A 23,712-nucleotide genomic window follows, 5' to 3' on the forward strand; every position below is an offset into this window, starting at 1 on the left:
AAATAAATAAGTGAAAATTAATCTGACAATCTGCAAGCAGGCTGAAAAATACCACTTCACTTTCCCCTTGGATTCGACCCCCGTAATTGTTGGGCTCATTGACAGCTGATTGGTTTAAATAATTCATACCCTTTCGTGAGGCCTGTTGCTTGCAATTGGCATTTGCTTGATGAGGGCTGTGACTGATGGGCGATTACAGGCTGACATGTTCCAGAGACAGGCTCAGAGCTGCCACCCCCACCCCCCAACCCCGGCGTCTTAAGGCAAATCTGTGTATCAGGACCTCACTGCTCTGTTAAGTGTAGACTGGTCAACAGACAGCTTTTTTTTTTGGATATTCTGACCACATGCACATTCTCAGCCTTCCTGCGGGCCAAAGGGGGAGGGCCGGCCGTGTGTCCTGGGACACTTGTGCTCTAAGTTGCAGACGTGACTGGAGCCTGTGTGCTCCAAGGGTCTGCCTGGAGTCCCTGCCTCCACGTCCTGCAAGACAGAGCTCTTGTCTCTTTTCCAGGCCGTCAGGAACCCAGAGCTTCTGCTGTGGAGGGTGGGGGGACTCCAGTTTCTTCCAGCCCCTCACCCAGGAAAGAAGCTTCCACTAGTGGGAAAAGTGACCAGCCTTTTTGAAGAGAAGAGAGGTATATTCGGAGATAAGAGGGTACGGACGGGGCTCAGAGGGGCAAGACAGCCGTAACCCCAACAAAAGGCAAGAAAGAAGGGCACTAAGGAATCATGGGAAGAAGGACGCAGATGAAATTCGCAGAAAAGCTAGAAACCTTTCCTCGCTAGGAGAGGCAAAGGGACACGGACCTTACTTAGAGCCACACTGGGAATGTGTGGAGGGGAGGCCAGGAAGGGGCCCAGGAGGGGCAAACTTTTGCACAGATGGGAAGGGGCCAGGCAGCTGGAGGAGGCCGAGAAACCACAAGCATAGAGGCGGCTCCCACCAGGCCGTCTTCAGTGCTGCTCTATGCGGATAAGAGAGCAGCGGCTCCCATTAGCTGGGTCTCAGGATGTCAGATTTCCCCCAGCTTGTTGGGGTGACCTTGAACCCGGGAGCAGTTTTGGTTGCCTTCTAGCTCTTAGGTCACATGGCCAGTCCTCCTTCCCCACGCGTCCAGCAGACATGGTACCTCCCACATCGTCGCCGCCATCAGACCTCACTGGACCCCTGCATAGCAGAGGCCCACCTGGGACCCCCTGAACCTGAGTCTGTATTTCAACCAGACCCTGGGTGACTTGTGCACATTGATGTCTGAGAAGCAGACCCCAGGACCGTAAGCTTCTGGGCGGAGGATGGCATCTCCCTTGCTGACTGCTTTGATCCCCGAGCATGGGGCCGGACACATCCTGGGACCTTAACAGACACGTGTTGAAGGAGTGAAGTAATGAATCTCTGCAGACACCAAGACAGTGGGGTGGGGAGGGGGCCCAGTGATGGGAAAGAAGGCAATCGATCAGCCCGAGTGGGCAGCAAGGATTCGGAGAAGGTCGAAAAGACCGGAAGTGGCATTCTCTGAACTGCACCGACGGCAGAATGATTGGTAAAACTTTCACGTGGAAAGCAGTCCGCCTATGAAGAAAACGTCTTGCAGCACACACACGGATCTCTTTTGTGGATTCTCGAATGCCGTGGAAAAGGCATCTCCACGTGGAAACAAGAGGCAAGATCCCTGTGTGCGGAAGAAGAGGCGGGCAAGGGAGGAAGCGAAGGAGGAGGTTTGATCCCAAGAGCCGGGGGGGGGGGGGGGGGAGAGCAGAGAGAGCTGGCACCCTTGTGCCGCGCGGCGCTGGAGAAAGCCGAGTAGGTGAGCTCCGATAGGGGACCGAGGGCTTTGGACTCTACCCAGAGGTTCCAGTCTCCATGCCAAGCCCTCACCTGAGCAGTGTGCTTTATGGTTTACTGCACTGGAGTTTCAGCAGATGTCGTCTCTACCTGTCACTTCCAGGAGCTGACAACACCCAGGCGAGAGGGAGAGGGCAGTGTGCGTTGGGAGGGGAGGGGGAGGGGATGTGCGGGGGGGAGTGAGGCAAATGCACTTGACTGCTGGTGGGTTGTGGGGCTTGGGCAGCTGGTGGCTGTCCCTCCCTCAGGATCAAGAAAGGCCTGGTGGTGCCCATGCTTGTCCAGGTCAGCCCTGGCGACTGAGGAGCTCGGGGGGCTGGGCCCCTCCCTGAGGCTGATAGCTGCGGGCTGGCGTCGGTTCTGGCGGATGGTGCCATGGGGCCAGGCCGCCATCTTGGTTCTAGCATCTCTGAGCAGGGGGAGGGGCGACCACGGGAAAGTTACTTCACCTCTTCCCTCACCTTGGACCCAGGACGAACTCATTTGACTCTTAATGCTCAAACCACACCTGAGATAGGGACCCTCTTAATTCCCATTTTACAGATGAGGAAGCCCAGGCCCAGGGCGGGCCCTGGAGAGAGCTGGATCGAATGCGGGCAGTTTGAGTCCCTACACCACGTGCTGACCCACTGTGCCCTGCGCTGCAGGGGAGAGGCAGGGAGAGGCTCCAGGTGGGCACTGCGGAGCCAGACTTGCACCCTAACTCGCTACCGATGGGCTCTGTGAGTCTCCCTCAGCCTGTTTCCTCATCTGTATGACAAGTTTAATTATAGGAACATCTCAAAGGGTTGTTCCGAGTGAGGGTCAAGATAAAGTGACAGCAGCTGGTCTTCTAAAACAGTGCCCGGCATAAAGTACTTCTTGCTTTTGGTATTTGTCAGCTTGGGGGGGGGGGATAAAATACAGTGACTTAGGAGGTGAGTGATTGGAAAGTCTCAGTCCTTTCCCCTTCTCTCCTCCTCTGACCCAACAGGTAGGCTCCGGTCAGTTTCTGACGCCGGGTGGGAGTGAATTCCATCCTGTGACACGGGCGTCTTTTTATGTTGACTTTTTTTTCAAAGAGCTGGGAGTACGTCCAAGGTGGCAAGTCTCATTTGTATGGATAACGGCTCTAGGAATTACGTCCCATCAAACAACCCCCGGGGCCTGCTGGGTTACATTAAGTTCCTGATGTCACCCTGCCAGTTGAAGACATGGCTGTCGCTGGAGTGTCAGGGCTCCTGGGTGCCCCGCTCACTGCTCCCTCCTTTTCTGTAGGGAGAGGTTTGAGAAAGAGAGAGAGGGAGGAAGAGAAAGGCTGGCTTGAAGTTTCTGTGACCGCTGCCGACCACAGTGACGGTCAACAGGCATGACAAGATGGTAATGGCAGCCACCGTCCTTACTGAGAGCGCTGTCTGTGCCATCGGGCTGGATCCTCACGGCGACCCTCGGAGGCGGGCGGGCCTGCCATCCCTCGTTTTAGGAGGCAGAGAGCTGAAGTGGATTCGTGTCCACGCAGTGGGGAGGCGGTGGGTGCTTACCAGTCACACCTGCCCTGTGGGCTACTAAGCCCCCTTGTGGTCTCGCCCCAACCCTTGCGGAGTGGGCTTGGCCCTCGCTACCTTCTGGGGAGGCCAGACCCGAGATACCTGCTTCCACCTGTGAATTTTCACAGGGTTGATCTTGCCCTCCCAGCAGCTGTAAACCACACGCCAGCAGCCTGCACCTTGACCTTTCTTTAACTACCACGGACTCGGAAGTGCCTCCAAACCTGAATCTTTAGTGGCGGCGGAAGATCCTTCTCTGGTTGAGACCACGGCCCTCTCTTTAAGGGAAGAGTCTTTGCCACTTGGAACCGCTGACGGTGCACCTGCCGTGTGCCATTCACCGCCCCCCCCCTCCCCCCCCCCCGCCCAGGTCAGGAGCTCACCGGAATAACGATTTCACTCGTTTTGCCAATGAGAACCTTGAGGCCCAGAGAGGCTGAACCACTGGCCTCAGGTCACCAGCCGACTCCTATTTTAAGTCGCTGGAGTCTCAGATCCACCCTGGAAGCCCAGGCCTTGTCAACACCCTTTTCCTGGGAGACTGCTCGGAGGAGGCATGAAGTGAGCCGATCTGCCAGAAGTTCCTTTGTCTGCCATGGCTCACCACGGAGGAGGCAGGAATCACCCGCCCTCTGTTTCACAGAGGGACGCACGGCCTCAGAGGGTGAAGAAAGGGCCTCGGTCAAGGTCACGCCGCCCAGAAGTGGAAGAGCAGACCGCCGCCAGCCCGGATCCTCTGCCCCCACATCTGGTGCCATTTCCTCTACCCCACGGTGCGGGAACATCTGCCGGCCAGCCTCAGCGAGGGCCCTAGAAAAACGGCGGGGGCCTCGATTCCCTCAGCTGCCGGTCGGAAGGCTTGTCTCCCTTTCTGCCTCTTGTAATACGAAGTGCGCGCGCGCGCACGCGTGTGTATTTTAAAAATCTTTTGTCAGCACCAAATTCATCTGAAACTGCAGCAGGCATAATACTTCCGTGTCCTCTTTACGCTCTTCGGTTCTAACACTCTTGCAGGTATCAGCCGGCCTCCGCTTCAGAGGAAAAATAATAATGAATGACTTAAAATAACTCTGCGGAGGAGAACGAAGGTTTGATTTGAATTGCAGAGGGAACGGCTCGCTTTCAGTCCCTCTCCCTCTCTTCGTTTGCTGGCGAAGGCTTTCAGACTCTGCAAGATCCTTGTACATTCGGAGATTCCAAGGCTCCGGGAAAAACCAGAGTCACGTTGTTCGATCCACGAGGGTATTTGTCAGGCATCTTTCCCCGTCACTCCAAAATACTACCAGTATCACCTTAAGAATAGGAAGCATTTAATTCTTTGGTCTGTCCTTTCTTAAACGTCGTCCGGGGCATAGGGAGTGATACGGTTTCCCTACCACTGTGCTGCCTACATCTTCCTCGGGGCTGCATCAGAGTGGCCCATAGGCCACAGAAGCCTGTCTCATTAATCACGGTGATCCGTATCAATACAAGGGAATTCTCAGAAGGAGGTGAAATGCAGATTTAACCAATGAGGCCCCATCTGAGGAGACTCATTATAACTCCTTACATCGGTCCCAAGAGGACATGGCAGGTCGCGGGTGTGCTGAACGCTTTAACAGAAACCCTACTTAACCCACATGGGCATAAATGAAGCTGAAATTACGAAGAAGTATGTGCTGGCGTGTGCTGACCCTGTGGCTCGATTCAATCGTAATAAAGTTCTGCGGATTTAATACATTTTCTCCGTAGAGTGTCACAGCCGACGGAGTTGTGAATAGCACGTTCTGTTTTTGCCTTGAGAACAGTTCTCGTCAACCAAGTAGCCAATGGGAACTCAGTTAATTAATAAAAGTACATCCCTTTTAAGTACTGCTGTGGCTTGACTGGCCCTTGATTGCATGGATTTGAACAAAGCCAGTTTGGAGGTCGCTAATAGGAACTTGTTACTGAGCTGTCATTTACAAAATGTACTTTGAGGCTCTGAGTCATCAGGTCACGCAGTGATGCCAGGGGTGGGGACGGAGGGAGGCTTAGGGTGGAATCTATTGATGTGCTGGAACCCAGAGGGGAGGGCAGCTGCTCCCCAGGCTTAGACCCCAGGTCAAATGGGGCCACATCAAGTGATGGGATTGTTACCTCCCCAGGTGCCAATTGGGGTTGGCTTGCAAAGCGCTGAAGAATGAATCACACCCTGTCCTGGCTGAGGTTTATGACACGCGATTTGGGGGCGGGCGGGGGGGGTAGGAGCAGGAAAGCCTGACTTTGTCCCATGTCACATGACTTTGTCCCATGTCACATGACAGGGGCCAGCAAGTCACCAGAACTGGGAGAAGATGGCCGTCAGTCAGAATCTCAGTTTCTAACCCTTGTGTGAACCAAAGGGGCCCCCTCACCCCCCTTCCCCTCTGATCTTAGAGAACCAGCCCACTCTCTCTATCGCCTTCTACTACCCTCTTTCCACACACGTTCACGTTTGACCCAATTCCCCCTTCTATCCAAAGACGCGACCCAGTTCTCGAGCCTTCTCCCCCACAGTTCTGACCCAGTTCTCTCGTCATTTCCACAAAGACGCGACCCAATTTGGCTGCATCCTTCCCCATGCACATGCGATGACATTCCCCCTACGCCTCCCCACACTACAGATCTGACCCAATTTCCACCTCCATGCTAGTCGTTCACACCTGTTCCCCTCCCCCGCCCCACTGGACCGGAGCCAGACGGCTACCTTCCCTTTCTACAGGTGACACCAGCCCCTTCTTTTAATATCCAAGACAGAGCTGCACCTCCGACAGCAACCTCTTCTCTCCCCAGGTACGTCCCCAGGCATTTGACCTGATTCTCCCACTCCTCAAACCCTGCTGGGGACGTCATCACACCCCCTCTTCCCAAGGACATGTGGTTCGTGTCATTGCCAGAACGTCCAGCCCTCCGACACAGCCAACATGCCCAAAGTTTTCGGCGCAACCAGAGCAGGCAATTATTTTGGCACCTGGCATGGCCAGAGGAAACCATACAGCTGCCCGTGCCTTAATCTGATATTCAGTTATTAGGTTATTTTTGAAGAAATCATTTTGTTGGCAGCGTATCCGTCAGCATTTTAAATTTTCTTAAAAAAAAAAAAAAGGATGTGGGAACAGTTCCGGTGAACTGTGGTGGGCAGTCAGGGCTAAAGGACTTTACAAGAAGATGTGGAAACCAGCCATGGACCGCCCCCCTTGCTATGTCTGTGCGACTCCTTAAGAGGTTACAGAAGATTGCTCTCCATGGATTCCTCATTCTCAGCCGCTACCTAGTTAAAAAGTAAATACGTTTCAATGATCACAAATGATTTTTACTTAGCCACCAGGAATCAGACCACAATCATTTTTGCATTTTGTAAAAGCCCCTACACAGCTGTCACATGACAAGGTATTAGGTACTATCAATTTTGGGGACTGATTTGAGTGAATGACCTTGGGCTGGGGGCGGGTGGTTGAGGGAAGGGGGGAAAGGGCTTTTGCAGCCTTGCCCTGGCTTCTGTAACTGTTCCTTTGTCCCTGTCCAGTGGTCCGCTTGTGTTTGAGGCAGGAAGAGCCCGTGGCTCTCCTCCCTTTTCTCTGAACTCTGAGCTGAGGTGACACTCGTGGTGGAACTAGAATTAGAAATAGTTGTTGTTTTGACAAATCCAGCATATTGCTGTGAATAGGGTTTCTCTTCTAAAATGAAGCACCATGAGTTCAAAGCCTTCGGACACCGTAAAGAATGTTCCGAACGTTCTTATCATGATGACAATCCCTTTGATCGTCACTGTTGTCACCATCTCCATCATCACCACCTTCATCACTACGTCTTCATCACCATCACCACTAGACCCCCACTGGCACCACCACCACCACCACCACCGCCATCATGATCATCAACATCACTAACATCATCACCACCACCACCATCACCACCATCACTGCTGCTTCCACCATTAGCATCACCATTGCCACCACCATCACCGTCATCATCGTCATCACTAACATCATCATCACCACCACCATTACCGTCATCACCACCATCACCACCACCACCATCCCCACAACCACCACCATCACCGCCATCATCATCGTCATCACTAACATCATCACCACCACCACTGACGCCACCACCATTAACACAATCACCACCATTACCATCATCATCATCATTGCTACCATCATGATCATCACCACCACCATCACCACTACCGCCACTGTCATCGTGATCATCTCATCACCACCACCATCAGCATCACCTCCTTCACCACTCTGTTCATTGTTACCACCATCACCACCACACCTAATAACTCTGATTCTGTCCTGCACCGTTCCATTCTTTGTCTCCTGTCAACCTTTATTTATTTATTTATTTAGAGAAAGGGAGAGGGAGAAGGAGAAGTAGAGAGAGAGGGAGAGAGAGAATCTTAAGCAGGTTCCATGCCAAGCATGGAGCCCCACATGGGGCTCAATCTCACAACTGGGAGATCATGAGCTGATTCAAAATCAAGAGTCAGATGCTTCACCAGCTGAGCCACCCAGGCACCTCACTCCTGTCAACCTCTTTATATATTTATTTATATTTTTATAAATAGGAATGAACATGGAAAAATCACTTCTATGTTTTTTATTTACAAATTTTTATCTGCTTTATTCATAAATAAGTTAGAAACTCAAGATCTGCCGATGTATATCTCATTATTGATTGATTGATCAATCTATCCATCCATCCATCAATCACTCTATCCACCCACCCATCTAACTGTCCATCCATCCATCATCCATCTATTATCTATCTATCATCTATCATCTATCTATCTATCTATCTATCTATCATCTATCTATCATCTATCATCATCATCTTTTTCTTTCTCTTTTTGGTGGTATTTCTAGGACTTTCTCCTTTTTCTTCAGACCTCCACGCTCACCTGCAGCTTGTTTGGAGCTCAAAACCTAAAGCGAACCAGTACGGCAACTTAGCACATAGAGAATGCTTCCAAACACCCTAGTACAGAGACCAGAACTTTCTTATTTAGAAAGAGAATGATGAAGAGAAACTAAACTATTTTATCTTTCTGTGGGAAAAAAGAGTACATGTCTTTATTCAGCATCAAAAGTTTCTAAAATGGAAGAAGTCAGCAAATCCGAACCTTTGGTTCGTAGCCAGTGCGTTAGGGCCATCATGTGCACATTGTTGACATCCGGTGAGTGCTTGTTGAATTGGATTCGAGTGTCAGCTTTTGGACCAAAAAGGAATTAAACCCATAGTCCCTTGGGCCACCACCTTTATTCTCAGTCTCTTTTTGGGTCACATCCCTAATCTTTCCCAGTCTTTCCTTTTGTCCCTTATCAAAATTCATGACCCTGATGCTGAAGTAAAATTGATTATTAATGTTTGGAATCCATTGGGTATACAGGATTTAAGTCCCAGCTCTTCCAACAACTAGCCTGAAAAGGTCTTTTTTCTTTTGGCCTCAGTTCTCTCATCTGTGCAATGGGAATCAATGCCATATAGGAAACACAGTAGGAATTGAATGAAAGAAGGTCCATACAGTTGTAGCTCCCAAAGCACCCGGCTCATGGTAGGCATGTGTATGGTACATGTACATTTCCTGTGGAATATCACGTCCTCCTCTCTGTCCATTTCTGGTACAGCCAAAGGATGCCTGGGCTGCATGCTCTTAGGGATCAGCTCTCCTTCTGCCATCAGCTTGTTCTTACAATCCTCAGCCCTTAGGAGAACCTGATCGTTGAATTAGGGAAGTGTAACATAGGCAGACCAGGGGGCAGGATTTCCCTGTGAACTCACTGCCTTTTTACCCACCGCAGGAACACTCTGAGACAGCCCATCACCATGGACAGGAATGGTTTCCACAGCGTGGTAATGCTTGAGAAGGAGCTGCAGGGTGGGAAGCCCCCCTGTTGGAGTGAAGAGGGTGAGGAGGGAACCCTGAACCTGACTCCCACCAGTGCACCCGTTAGCTGTGTGACTTAATCTCTCAGCTCCTTAATCTCTCAGCTCCTTAATCTCTCCTTCCTGCTACGGGGGCTCCTAAAATAGATGCTGTGTATTGTTCTGAGGAAACGATAGATAAAAACACTTGGCACCTAGGAGTGTCCTCAGTAGATGTTGTTTTCCTCTCTTCCTTCTCTCTCTATCCTCCCTTTCTTTTTGAAGACATTCTTTTCTTTGCATTTCCTTTTCATCCGAGGTTTTGTGATACCAGATTTTGAGAAATGCTGACTGCTCACCGGTGGCTTGTATGGAACCCTACAGTTATTAGGAGGGTGGACACTAAGAAATCCAATAAACAATAAATATTTGTTTGTATAAATAAGAATGGCAACAACATAATTATTTGGGATCATTATTAAATTGTGAAATCAAATGAAGCCAAAGTGATAATAATTGCACTGAAAGTCAGTGGACAGCTACACCCTCTAATTTGTTTGAAAATACTACCCTACTTTGTTATTGATGCTTAATCACGCAATTATTAAAAAGAAGACCTCCAAGCTGACAATACTAATAATGGTGATAAATCTTCCTGACGTGGAGGGCTCTCACTTTGTTTTAATTGAAGGGAAGCTATGGAAGTGTTTTCCCTCATTTGAAAAAAATCTTCCTTTTTTTCTCAGGCCATCTGTCTGGCTATTAAAATCCCATCAGCTTCATTGCGAGAACGCTTACTTCCCCCACGCCTGCCATCCCAAAGGGGGCTCTTAGAGCCAACTAGTTCACGACAGCTCAGGCCCCTCCAAAGGAAAAGCATGCTGCTCTCAACTCGTCCTTTGAGGCATCCTTTCTTCCCTGGCCTCTCTGTACACGGCTGCATAGACGGTGATTTATTTCCAGGCCCCCACAGTAATACCCAGCAATCAGTTTATACCTTCGATAATGTGTTGATTTGTTCAACTGTTTAAGAAGTAACTGTCTCTTCTCAGCAGGCTAGGCTGTAACGAGACAGTGCTGGATGTTCAGGATAAACACGCTTGGGGTGAAGTTCAACGCTACGATTTCAAGACCATGCTCTATAGACGAGCCTGTGAAACTAAGTGGTTGAGTCAGAATCAAAGGTAGGGAAGGAAATACCTGTGTCCCTCTGCTCTGATCCAACACCTGGTGTCCTAACCCACATTATTCCCAACCTGTCCTATGTCCCTCTAAATCCTTTCTCCTGTGATGGTCATGCAAGATGGTCATTACCATTATTACAAGGCTGGCCTCAGCGCCCCCCCCCGCCCCCCCCCCCAAGGACAATCATTACTGAGAAATCTCATAGCACCTCTTCACACTAGGGGCAAATCCCTCAATGTTGGAGAGACTCTAGAAAGAAATCCCTTCACTTCTGGGAGATGCAGAGGAAAGGGCTAATTCCTCTCACCCAGGTGGTTCTGGGAGGGACATCTCCTCAAGACCCTGCAGGAAAACAGAGGGAAGGTTCTGCAGCTCAAGCCAGTGTGTCAACAAGGGAGTTAGGCTCACGACCTCTCTCTGGGCGATAGTCGATAGTCCGCATCATTGTCCTTCTATAGATGTGAGAATGGGTCGCATTTTAACTAAGAGCTGAGTGTTCCTGATGCCATAGAAAGGCTCTTGGAGTCCAAGCAATTTCTGTGGATTGACCCTCTGACCTTCTCTTCACTTTCCGCCCCTTTATCACTAAAGAAAAAAAAAGCTGTCAGTAATGGGGGTAAAGGGACACCCGTCTCTCCATCTTTTTCAAACCTGGGGGAAGGTTTATAGGTCAGAATGGTGCGTTTGCAAAGTGAATGATGGGCTATTGTGGTATCTGAGATGAATTTAGTTGGTAGAGGGATGAACATTTAAGCAGACTTAAGTGGAGTATTTTTAATATGTGTTAAAATTTTAACTAGTGCATTAAGCCAGTGATTCCTTGGCTACTATTGCTTAGGATGAGGCTAAAACAGGGCCAATTAAAGATAAGTGTTAAGTTAATAACAATACAGGTGGCACCTGGACACGGCAGACATAATGAAGGCGGAACCCAAATGGCTGAAGGGTGGGAAATCTTGATTTACACCATCACCGATCTTTTGAGCGCCTTCTCTGTGTACAAGCCCTTTATAGAGATTATTTTACAATTTATAACCCACTGCATGACAGGCATCATCATTCCGGTGCCCTGTGGCAGATAAGAAACAGCAGAGATGACCCCCCCTCTCCCTGAGGTTACAGAAGTGGTGGGGACTCAAACCCACGCCCGTCTGATGCCCCAGCGGGGCTCTTTCTGTTGGATGGCGCTTAGTCAATCAGTCAGGGAAAACTAGGGTAGGATGTGGTTGGGTTCTAGGGAAGATCTACGGTCCCAGGCTGCTCGGGTGTGTGGTCCTGTCTCCAGGCCTGTAATTTTAGCCCGAGTCCCGGCCACAGGCTTTGCGGCTTCATCGCTCAGTCCACAAATACACCTCTCCTGCCTGGTTGTTTGCTGCGATCTCTGGGTCTCGGTGAGTTCTCCTCCCTCAGTGTCTTCGGGGCTGGAAGGGGGTGTCTGTCCCTGCCTGGGGTGAGGCGGGCTGCTTCTCTACCCTCCGACCAACTGTCATGGACCCTCCGGCTCCAAGGTTGCGGCTGCTCCGAGAAGGGATGGCCCCCTCCCGTGCTCAGCCGTCTTCCCTCCCTCCCAGCGGCCTCTGCCCACCCTTTCCACGTCCCCCTCCCCCAACACCAACCTCGTTTTGCTGAGCTTCTGGTCCCGCCTCCTGCTCTCCCCAGCTCTCCCTTTTTAAGCCACTGTCTTAGCCTTGGCATGGGGTGTGTTGGGGGGGCGGCTTCCTATCCCTGCGTTAGTGTTCCCTGTTCCCTCCCATCAGCCACCCCACCCATTCTGCCTCAGGCCATGTCCTTGTAACCCTGGTGCCATGTACCGAGGCCCACGGGGAAGCCTGAAAGGCACAGTGTTCTCAAGCTAGAGGGGAGGCCCTTTGAAACAGACCTTCCCGGCCAGGTTCTTGTGTTCTCCTGTGAATTCAGTCCTGGGGGAGGGATTCTGCTATTCCAGGACTGAGGCCGGGAGAGCGGCCTGTTCTCTGAGCTGCTGCTTCCATGGCAAGCCACGACTCAAACCAATGTATCCCTCCCTTCCTCCTTCTGTCTTTCCATCCTTCTTTCCTTTCCTCCTTTTCCCCCCTTCTTTCCTTAAAAAAATTTTTTTTTGCTGAGAGTCGACTATGTGCCAGACCCTGGCTTAGCTATTTCATCAGACCGAATGGCCGATTTCCCACTTATTGACCAAATGCCCATCGTGTGCCAAGCACCCTGCCAGGCAATGAGACACACAGGCAAATCTGACAGCCCCCTGTCTCAAGAGCCTTCCTGCCTGGCTGGGGAGACAGAGACTTGAAAATAGAGAAGGCTGGGAAAGTAGAAAATCTTTGTGCACGTCGGAACTGGCAAGGACAGGAAACGCCACACCTCTGGCTTTTGCAGCCCGTGGGGAAAAGGCTTCGCGTTTCGATCAGCCTCCATCCCCCGCTTCGCTGTGTCAGCGTGAACACCACCACTGTGAATGCCAGACATAACACCCCATCTCCAAGTAGATGTCCCCGTCCCTCTGTTTCTCACTGCCATCTGAAGGCTCTCTTTGGCCAGATCCTACCGCCCTCCCATGTGACTTTGTGGGACAGGTGGAGAAGCCCGGAGCTCACCCAAGGGTGTGCAGGGGTGTAAGCGGGAGGAGGGGGCTAAAGAGATCCATGAGTGCTGGTGGTCCTGCCCAGAGAGAGGTGGAGCACGTGGTCCCCGGGGAATTGTCCCTCTGGTTCCACCGAGCATTACTGAGCTCCTGTTGTGTGCTAAGCGCCCTACTGGGTGCGTGAGGTTCTGCACTGATGCTGGGATGGGACCGGGGTCACATGGATGCTGGTCCCAGCACCATTGCTGGCTGGTTCCACGCCGCTGGCGGAATCCCCTCCCTCTCTGGGCCTCAAGTTCTTGGGGCCCAAAGTGAGGGTCTGGACCAGATGAGCTCCCTGGATGCACTGCTAGATACCCTCCTTCAATCTGGAATAAAGATTATGTTTTCCAGACTTCCTTACAGCCAGTGTATGGTCAGGTGACAAACTTCTGGCCAATGAGACCAAAACAAAAATGTTGTGTGATATCTTTTAGGACACTTCCTTAAGAACCATGGGACAGGTGCCCTTTTGCCTTTGTCTCTTCGTGCCATTCTCTGCCTTGAAGCCTGGAATCTGAAGACAGTGGCTGGAGCTCTGGCAGCCATTATAGACTGTGGGGTTGAAGGCCACACCACAGGGATGGTGAGCAGGTAGGCACCTGCGTCGCTAACCTGCTTGTGGTGCCTCCAGACCAAACTTGTCTCCAGATTGGTTTACTTCAGAGAGGAAAAACTTTTGTCTCATTTAAGCCTCTGTTAATTTTCTGTTTCTGTTACTTGTCAAATCTGATCCCTCCTGGTACAAGCCCTAAAATCCCTTCCAGGAGTACCATTCTGAGGCTGTGACGTTAGGGCATCTTTAAACACTTGCTTCCCGTGCTAGGCAGAATAATGGCCGGCTGCAGATGCCCCCCATCCCAATTCCTGTAACCTGTGAATATGCTATGTTGCATGCCAAAGGGGAATTAAGGTTGTAGATGGAATTAAGTTTGCTAATCAGTTGATCTTAAGAGAGGGAGATTATCCTGGATTATCCAGGCAGGCCGACTGTAATCACGAGGGTCCTTACATGTGGAGGAGAGAGGCAGGAGAGCCAGAATCAGACAGATGCAGCATGAGAAGGACTTTGTCTGGCACCTGCTGGGCTTTGAAAATGGAGGAAATCTTTCTGCCCCAATGGAACGCGGCCAGTCTCTAGAAGCCGGAAAAGGCCAGGAGACAGAGTCACCCCGCCCCCCCGAGCCTCCAGAAGGAACACGGCCCCGTTGACAACCTTGATTTTAACCCAGTGAGACCAATTTCAGACTCCCGACCTCCAGAGCTGTAAGGTGATAAGTTGGTGTTATCTTAAGCCATTGAGTTTGTAGTGATTGGTCACAGCAGGCCGTAGGAAACTAATACACTCTCTCTGTTTCCTCCTGGGAAGATAAGATCATAACCCCCACGCTAGAAAGTGCTGTGTGGCCTAAGGAAGATGGGTCCATAGGACGCGACCCAACACATAGGAGACCCTCAAACACCGCCCACTCTCAGGGAACACCAACCATTCCCGTCACACCTGTGGACACCACCTTCGACCATCAATAACAACATTAGCGGCAAAGGACCCTGGTCTCCCAGAGTTTCTATTCTTGTTGGGAGAGAAATAATATGCCCTCCAAACAAATTCAGAGAGCAGGAGGCTCTATGGAGAAAACAAAACAGGCAGGGGGAGGTTGGAGGAGGATGGGTGATGCCAGCAGGGGGGGGGTCAGGGCAGACCCCCTTCCCCCGGAGCTGGCTTGTTTCTGAGCCCCGCGCATGAGCACAGAGCCTGGCATGCCAAACATCCAACACGTGTCACGTTGGATCATGTGACCATCCTCCCAGATCAAACTGCACGTCTAGAAGTTCATATCCTTTCTGAGCAATTGCCGGGCACCTCCTGTCCACCCTCCCCACCCCGCAAAAAACAAAAACAAAACAAAAAAAAACCCCTCTAGAAATTTCCCTCTTCTCTCCGAAGCTCGCTGGGCAAAAAAGGAAGAGAACCCCCCGTGCTCCAGCAACACCCCCTCCCCTCCCTCCTCGGCCAGGCCGACAACATGGGTTGTGTCCCTGGTGCCTGCCATTTAGTTATTGAATAAAGCAGACCACATGGCCTGCACGACAGGGTGCGCTTCCCGAACCGGGGTCAAGGTCAGAAAATGTCAGCCTCTGAAAGAGACGCTGTGGGGGTGGCGGCATATGGGTGAGAGGCTCTCTTTAAAGGCGGCAGCGTTTAGCACACGGATGGGATGCCGTGTGGAGGGAGCCGGCCGGGCTGGCCCTCCACCCGGATCTCATCAGCAAGCACTGCCCTGGGGATGGGAGATATTCACGCATCTGTTCACGGAGGCGCCGCCTGCTTCGCCCTGTGAGTGGCTCTGCCCTGCCCGGGCTGCTCTGGTTTTGCTTAACATTCTCAGCATTTTTGGCCACCAGGAGACAGAGACGCTGCCTGCGATTTGCCGTTGGCCTTAGAGGAGCGGCTGCGAATTCAGATGCGCTGCGGAGGGAGGCCGGAGGGAGGCCACAGGGGCGAAGCAGCCACGGAAGACACGTGGGAGCGGCGGGGACCCCGGGGGACTGCAGAGCACCTGCCACGCCTGAAGGGGGCCACCTACTGTCCGCCCGGCCCCTGCCATCGGTGGCCAAACAGGAATGGGGTCCCGGGGTTACAAAAAAACCCGATTTGTTTTGTTTCGTTTTTCTCCCAAGTGAAGCCATGACTAGGAATTTTTATAGGAAAGTTCTTCGTTTGCGGGAGATTCGAGGGCTAAACACAACTTGCTGGCAGGCCACCGACTGCAACTGCTAGGGTGACCACCATCGCCACACTACGGATAAGGACAGTGGCACTTACTATGTATCAGCATCTCGCCGAGCACTTTACACGAGCATTTTGCTAAAATCTCATGACCAACTCAAGAGTGACATACAACGTTTCCCACTGACACATGAGAAAATCGAGTCAGAGAGGTGACACTCCTCATCCAAGGTCACCTCACTGATAAGTGATAGGTTTGGGGCTTGAACCCAGGCCGACAAATGCCAGAGCTGACTGGAGCTCCAGGCCTGGCTGGAATATCCTGGGATTATGATGGTGCTGGGAGAAAAATCTGAGATTAAATATGTATCCTAATATCAGACGCGAAGCTACGTTCTATGTCCTTTTTCTATAGTCATTCATCCATCCATCCATCCATCCATCCATTCATTCATTCAACAAACACTGACTGAGCTCCTACTATATGCCCGGCACTGGGCGAGGCCAGGGGGACACAGGTGGGAATCACTCTATCCAAGACGAAAGGTCTCGTCTTCCCCCTGCAGATGTCTCCTGTTTGCTCCCATCGACTCAGACAAGGTCACTCACGGTCACACCTTACTTGACACAACGACAGTCCCCAGGTCCTGTGGATCCTCTAGGGTCAGTCCCCTGCCCTGGGCCAGCTGCTTCATCACTTCCCAGACCATGCAGTCCCCTCCTTCCTGGAGTCTCCGCTCTGTCCTCCCCGCCCCGTCCCCATCTTTACTTCCCGAACGATCCTTCCAAAGTGCGAGTTTGACCATGTCCCTTCCCTTCCTGACATTCTCCTCTCTGGGCTCTTTGCACAGCACAGCCGTCCCTCCACAATGTGGGCTCTGTCCAATCTTGTCCCTCGGGTACTAATACCTTCCCTTACCTCCCCGCCCACACCTGGCGCCCAGCAATACCAGAAACCTCTTGTGCTCCCCTGAACACTCCGTGCTGTCTCACGCCTCTTCCTGGAGCAGGGTCCCCACCCGGAGCGTGGCTGCTTGTGTCCCTCTATCCCCCACTAGAGCAGAAGCTCCTGGAGGGCAGGGGCCCCGTCTTTTCACCTTTTTAAAATCTAGAGCCTGGGATGGAACTTGGCACATTGTAACCGAGTGAATTTTGTTGATGAAAAGGATTAGGGAACTCATGGTCTAGAAGCAGAGACAGAACTGGGAACAAGCAACGGGAAGAAGGAAAGTGTGTTAGAGACACATGTGGATGCTGTGGAAGGAAAGAGGGAGGGGTTGTAACCTAGTGGGAGGCAGCTGAGGTGTCGGGGAAGTGACAAGTTAGCTGAATCCTGGAGACAGGTGGAATGTGGTTGGGAACAGGCCCTTTTGGCAGAGGGTGGGGGAGAGGGAATAAATAAATAAATAAATAAATAAATATATATATTTTTTTTCACCCCTTTCCCCCTCCAGAAACTGTAGCTAGCACGATGTCCATGCATTTTGAGGCATTCTTCTGTCTTCAAAGCAACGAAAGAAACTGGCAGTCCCTCCACGTCCCCCCACTCTGCCCTGTGTAAGGAGCATATTCCTAAGGTAAGCTTCAAAGTTCTGAAGACTGCATCATGCATGGAGTTCAAGTTCTCCAAGAGATTTATTTATAAACTTGAGGGCTAGGGGATGATGGGAAATACAACAATTAGCGCACTAGGAAGGCTGTGCACTGGTTTGGGGGACGGACAGACTTGGGCTGGAATCCCAGCTCTGCGACTTGCTGTGTGCCCTCGGGCGAGTTACTTAACTTCTCTGAGCCTCTTAAGATGGAGATAATGGGCATCACCGCATGTACCTTCAGAATTGTGAAAGTTACGCAAGAGCTAGCCTCTGAAAAGCATCTAAAGAGTGCTTAGCGCGAAGGAAGCACGCCACGAATGATCAGCTATTATTATTTATGTTATCAGTACCGTTGACGTGATGCCAGGGTTACCTGCTTTGCCAAACACGTTGGAGGAAAACCTGGGGAGAAGAGTTTCCAACCTGAGGGAGACTTCAAGGAGGATGAGGGATAAGACTCGTACGGACAGAGGGCTGGGGGCAGAGAAGTGACAGAAAAGACTGATCCTTTAGGCAGAGAAAGCGAGAGAGGAAAGCAACGGGGCAAGACTGGAAGAAAGGCTAGCAGCCAGTCACCAGTGGATTGTGCCCCACAGCCAGGGCAGAGAGAGGCTGGCACCAAAACTGCACGGTGGATGCTGTAGAGCAAAGCAAGGTGCTGAGTCCCCATACAACGAGGCCACAGCAACCGTGCACCTGGGATCTCAGAGCTAATCCTTGGCACTCTTGTTAGCAGCTGGAAGACTACCCAAGGTCAAGGAAGTTCAGAGAAGAGTGAATAAATACAGCGTCAGGAAGGGAAAGGAGTGGTGACTCCTCAGAGCAGACTCAGGGCTGCTAAGTCAGTACCTCTGGGCCGGGTGATAAGGACCAGGATTTAGATTAAGAGAAAAGGCTGGCGGTGGCCTTATCGGCTTCCTGAAGCTCATTTATGGCAAAGCTGTTGCCCTGGGCGGGGGTGGGGTGGGGTGGGGGAGGGGGGTGCAGGGTGCCAGGGAGACACCTGCCTCTTCTCGGGTCTTTCACCGAGTGGCTCCAGCCGAGCCTAGGAGAAAAGCGTGGTCTAGAGGATGCTCCGGGTTTTTCTTTGGAAGCCAGGTCCCTGCCTCAGTGGGAGCCCCTGGAGGGCAGGTTCACCCAACGCTGTTCACCCAACGCTGGCTCCTCAGCATTGTCTCTGTGCCACGGCAGACCCGGCCCCGCCGGCACGGAGCATACAGCCCCTAAAGGGGCACACGGACCACAGGCAAGTGAACACTAAAAAGGAAAAAGTCAACGTGAAAGGCGGAAAAGGGAAAGGAAAGAGGCTCACGGGACTGGGGGCTCCAGGTGAAAGGGTGACATCTGAGCAGAGACCTTCTGCATCTTTGTCACCGGAGGGGCTACACCCGGAAGTCAAAAGAGAAGGGGGGCGGATCCCGATGCACCTGTTTTGCGCATTCCCTAGGATCTTCTCTCTTCTCTCTGTTTACTGCAACCAGCTCCGCGCAACTTACGTGCTCACTCCCTTTCCCAGGAGAGAGCTCACCACCTCTGGCCCCTGATGCCTGCCACCCCCCCGCCACCCCTCCTGTGAGAGACTCAGCCTCCGGGGAGCTCACTGGGGGGCCAAGCCCGTTGCTGCCCTTGCTTCCGCCTTGCTGGGCCTCCCTTTCTCCCAGGTGGAAACACACACCGCCCCGTGAGCCATTTCTGTCCCTCTGGAAGGCGGTCTCGCCGCCTCCCAGACTCACCCCTCCTTGCCATCTACCTTCCAGCCGCGTGGGAGCCTCTGCACGGTGGCTCGGGCGTCTGTTTCTGCACACGGCCCTTCCCTCGGTCTGAGGTGCTCACCCTCTCCCCAGCTTGCTCACCCCTACGCATCCTTCAGAACCCGGTCTCCCCCGGCATCCACCCCTCCCCGGTCTCTGCGCTCCCAGAATCCCCTGTGCTTATGCTTCCTGCTGTCCCGTCATCTTCGTGTGTTCACCGTTGTGTCTCCCCTGCCAGATGAGAAGTCCCTGTGCCCCGAGGGCAGAGACTGAGCCTTTGACTCTGTCCTCAAAGCTTGTCCCCGCTAGTGCTCCGGGAACAGCTACTGAACAGAGATCAACTATTGCCCTCTCCCTTGTCGAGAAAGGTGTCGGTAGGACCACACTGTTCCGCCCTCTGCTGCTCCCGGAGTCACGGGACAGGCACCAGCTGCCTGCGGGCAGAATCCCTTGGGCTCTCTCGGCACCCTGCCCGCAGGCCAGAAAGCTCACCACCTTCCTTTGGTTCGAAGGCACGTAATTCGGGTTGCAAGGTTTCTGAAATTAGAGCGCGTTTGACAATTGATGTGTCCATCAAATTTGTCCTCCCCCCCCCGCCCCCAAAACTAACTAAACTAACGGTTCCCCGGGAAGCGAGGGAAGACGGGACCGGGAGAATACGGCACCTTTCGTAGCCGGGAGAGAGGACCGGGATGCCATGAGGTCATGCGACTCAGCCACGATCGCACAATGGTCGACCTGCATTTCTGGGGGGTCGGGGAGCACACTTAACGTCCCTCTTCTCTCTCGTTCCTCTTTTCCAAAAGTCTGCTGCATAGGACTGAGCCGCATTCAAACTCCAACGCAAATTCTCCACGGTCCTAACTGATTGTAAGGGGCGCCAGGAATCCCTCTGAACTTGCGGGAGGGCGATGAAGGCAGCAACAGGGCCATGTCACATAGCCTGTTCCTCAGGATCCCCCACGGGGCCTCACCGGGATGGCCCTCAGGCAGGTGGGAGCTTGCTCACCACTGCTTTCTTTTCTTTTTTTAATTAAAAAAATTTTTTTTAATTTATTTTTGAGAGAGAAGGAGAGAGAGGGAGAGAGAGAGAGAGATTGAGAGCAAGCAGGGGAGGGGCAGAGAGAGAGGGCGACACAGAATCCGAAGCAGGCTCCAGGCTCCGAGCTGTCAGCCCAGAGCCTGACGCGGGGCTGGAACTCACGGACCACGAGATCATGACCTGAGCCGAAGCCGGCCGCCCAACCGACTGAGCCACCCAGGCACCAGGCACCCCGCCACTGCCTCCTTATGTTGGCACAGGGCTGGCACCTGCCGTCAACACCTCCACTGAGTGTATTTTGAATTTAGTTGATTGGAGTGGAGTATTATCTATTCCCGGCTTTCTCTGCGCTGTCACGGGAAGTTTGGAGGCCTTGACGGCATTGGGATGGAGACCGGGGGGGGGGGGGGGGAGGGGGGGGGGTGGGGAACACGCCGAGAAGAGAGGAGAACGGCGCCCGAAACCTCGCAACAACCTTAGGGGCAGGCACTGTCACCTCCACCACGTGGATGGCACAAGGGAGGCACAGAGACAAAATTCACTAGCTCAGCGTCACACAGCTTATAAGCAAGAAGCCAGAAGTCAGAGAGCAAAACTCCGCAAGACTAACAAGGCCTCGCACCTTTGAGTCTTAACTACCTCTGAAGCCCTCTCCCCACACCGTCCAGCACTGCCCCCCCCAAACTCTCCACCTGCCCCCCCTCCCCCAGCCACCGGCCTCACCCAGGCCTCTGTCTCGTTCTTCCTCACTGATCTCTGCACTTGCTGCCCTCTGAACTGGAATGATCTTTTTTCCTCTCTTCACCCCATGAACCCCTACTCCTCCTTCAGATAATCGTTCTCACCTCACCTCCTCAGGGAAGCCTTCTCGGATTAGATACCGTCTCAATATTGCGAACTCACAGCCCCATGTGACCTCCCTGGGGAGCACTATCTTAGTTGTAATGTACATATATATATTTTTTAATTTTTTTTAACGTTTATTTATTTTTGAGACAGAGAGAGACAGAGCATGAACGGGGGAGGGTCAGAGAGAGAGGGAGACACAGAATCCGAAACAGGCTCCAGGCTCTGAGCTGTCAGCACAGAGCCCGACGCGGGGCTCGAACTCACGGACCGCGAGATCGTGACCTGAGCCGAAGTCGGACGCCCAACTGACTGAGCCACCCAGGCGCCCCTGTACATATATTCTTTGAGTTAGGGTCTCTGAGGACCGGGGGCCGTGACCCTGAAGGCACCACCTCAACCCCTGGCCCAACCCCTGGCCCTTTGCCGAACTTTGCCAAAGGTTTAACAAATAAATGAGTGAAGGAGTTGCCTGACCCGTGACCGTCAACCAACCCAGAAGCTTTAAATGCGTATTTCACTTGAATACGGGTATTTTGGCCAAAACACTCATACCTGAGGCGAAAGGGAACCGTTGGATTTTGCACAGTCTAAAACATCTCTTGTGTTATTAGTTTGGATTTGTGCCTTCTCCTCCCCACTGACCTGAAAGCGAACGCTCGTGGGAAGCCCTCCCCGAGGATCTCGGTGACAGCCGCTGTGGGTGATGTGGAGGCAGGAAAACACGGCCACCGTCTATTCAGAGGACACTCACCACCCGGCACTTCCTTCCCAGGCATTCGGTCGTTCTCCCAACTCTTTTTTATTACCTTTCCTTATTCTCGTCCCTTGCGTGTGGAACACCACCCTCCCCTGTCTCTCTCCCCCTCGCTCCCTGTCGCCCCTCCTCTGTGTTGAGTTCTCCATTTCCTGGAACGTCGGAAAGACGATGCTGTTGCCACCACCACTCACCGTAGATCAGTTCGAGAACGATCCTTTGCCGGTATGAAGGGACCACGGGCGCCGAATCCCCGCCCCGCTGAGCAGGCAGTCACGGTTTGCTCATTCACCAGCGAAGGTGGGCTGACGTCGGGCGCGTCGTAACCGCGGTGGCTGCAGCAACGAGCAAACCAGACAGAAATCCCTGCCCTCGTGGAGCTGACTGGCCGGCGGGGGAGACAGGCGGCAACTATCCCGAGTAAACTATGGAGTGTGCTAGAAGGTGGTAAGGACTCCGTAAAGGAAAAGGAGGCGGAGTAAGGAGGATCGTAGGAGGGGTACAGGTTGGGCTTGTCGATCTTGACCGCCAATAAGATGGGCAGGGAAGCCGCCCTGTGAGAAAGCTGTTTTGCTTTCCTTTTCCAGAAAAGGAAACTGAGGCTCGGAGAGGTTAAATGCCGTGCCCCGAATCTCGCCGGGCTGCAGGGCTTGGAACGAAGCCAGGCCCGAGTGGAGTGGCTGCGCAAGTCTTCCAGCTACACGACATGCCACACAGCTCCATCGGAAAATGTACAGGGGACATACGTTTGCTATTTTCTGAAAGATGCTTGCAACGATAAAGCTGAAGACACTTCCAGACTTCCAGACCGGAAGGGCAAACCCACAGAGGCGCGTGGCGGGTCTGGCCTGAAGCTCAGGGTCGCGTTCCCTCAGCCTCACGGGAGTGAGGGAATCACGGCAGAACCGTCACGCTGCGAGGTGCGGGCCCGGTGGGCCAGAACAGGCTCAGGCTGGGCCCTGGCTGGGGGACACTTCAAGGGACACAGACAGAATAAAACCCAGTGCTAGCAGTGAATATGAGCCTAGGGCCACAGCAGGCCAGGGTATGTGCATAGAGCCCTCTGGAGGCTTGCGGGGTGGAAACGGGGCCCTGGATTCAAGTTCTGGCTCTGTCCACGTGGCCTTGGTGGGTGGTGTCACCCCTGTGTGCCTGGTTCTGCTCAGCTGTAGAGGGACACGGGGGCGGGAAGGGCGGCACGGGTGGGCAAGGGCTCCAGAGTTCGTGCCTCAGTAAAGCACTCAGGTTTGCCTTCCCGGGTGAGGATGCTTAGGTCTTGGCCCTGTGGAAAACTGGTCAGCACCTAAGACCTCGGGGACTGTTCTCAGGATCCTGGGGACTGGGTGGGAGGTTTGCTAAGGCATAGAAGATTCTGGGGTAACTAAATGGGGACGGTCCCTAATGCCTGCTCTCTACCCACAGTGTCTCTTCTGGTGCCTCTTACAACCCACCTGGGCTTGGATGTACTTTAAAAGCAGGAAAGGGGGGCGCCTGGGTGGCTCAGTCGGTTGAGCGTCCGACTTCGGCTCAGGTCACGATCTCGCGGTCCGTGAGTTCGAGCCCCGCGTCGGGCTCTGGGCTGATGGCTCAGAGCCTGGAGCCTGCTTCCAATTCTGTGTCTCCCCCTCTCTCTGCCCCTCCCCCGTTCATGCTCTGTCTCTCTCTGTCTCAAAAATAAATAAAACGTTAAAAAAAATTTTTTTTAAAGCAGGAAAGGGAAGAAAACCAATGGGTTATTTATTTATTTTTCCCTTGCTTGCAGAGACTGAGTTTACTGACAATTTTCCGTTGGCCAGTTAGGAGCGGCACGACCTTAAACACGGACTCCTTCTGAATCCTCTTAGTTTGTGATGATGAGTTCCATGACTCATTATTATTCTTGTAAAAAAGAAGCACCAGGAAGAACAAACAGACCATCCTGACTTCCTCGCCTCCTTCTTTC

General features: G+C 52.6%; 1 protein-coding gene across 1 annotated transcript in view; it reads right to left on the minus strand.

Moving 5' to 3' along the window:
- CACNG2 (calcium voltage-gated channel auxiliary subunit gamma 2) overlaps window positions 1–23,712 on the minus strand; it is a 109,858-nt gene that overhangs the window by 80,833 nt on the left and 5,313 nt on the right. The window lies entirely within an intron of this gene.

This window comes from Prionailurus bengalensis, chromosome B4 (assembly GCF_016509475.1).
Source record: "Prionailurus bengalensis isolate Pbe53 chromosome B4, Fcat_Pben_1.1_paternal_pri, whole genome shotgun sequence".
Taxonomy (NCBI): Eukaryota; Metazoa; Chordata; class Mammalia; order Carnivora; family Felidae; genus Prionailurus; species Prionailurus bengalensis.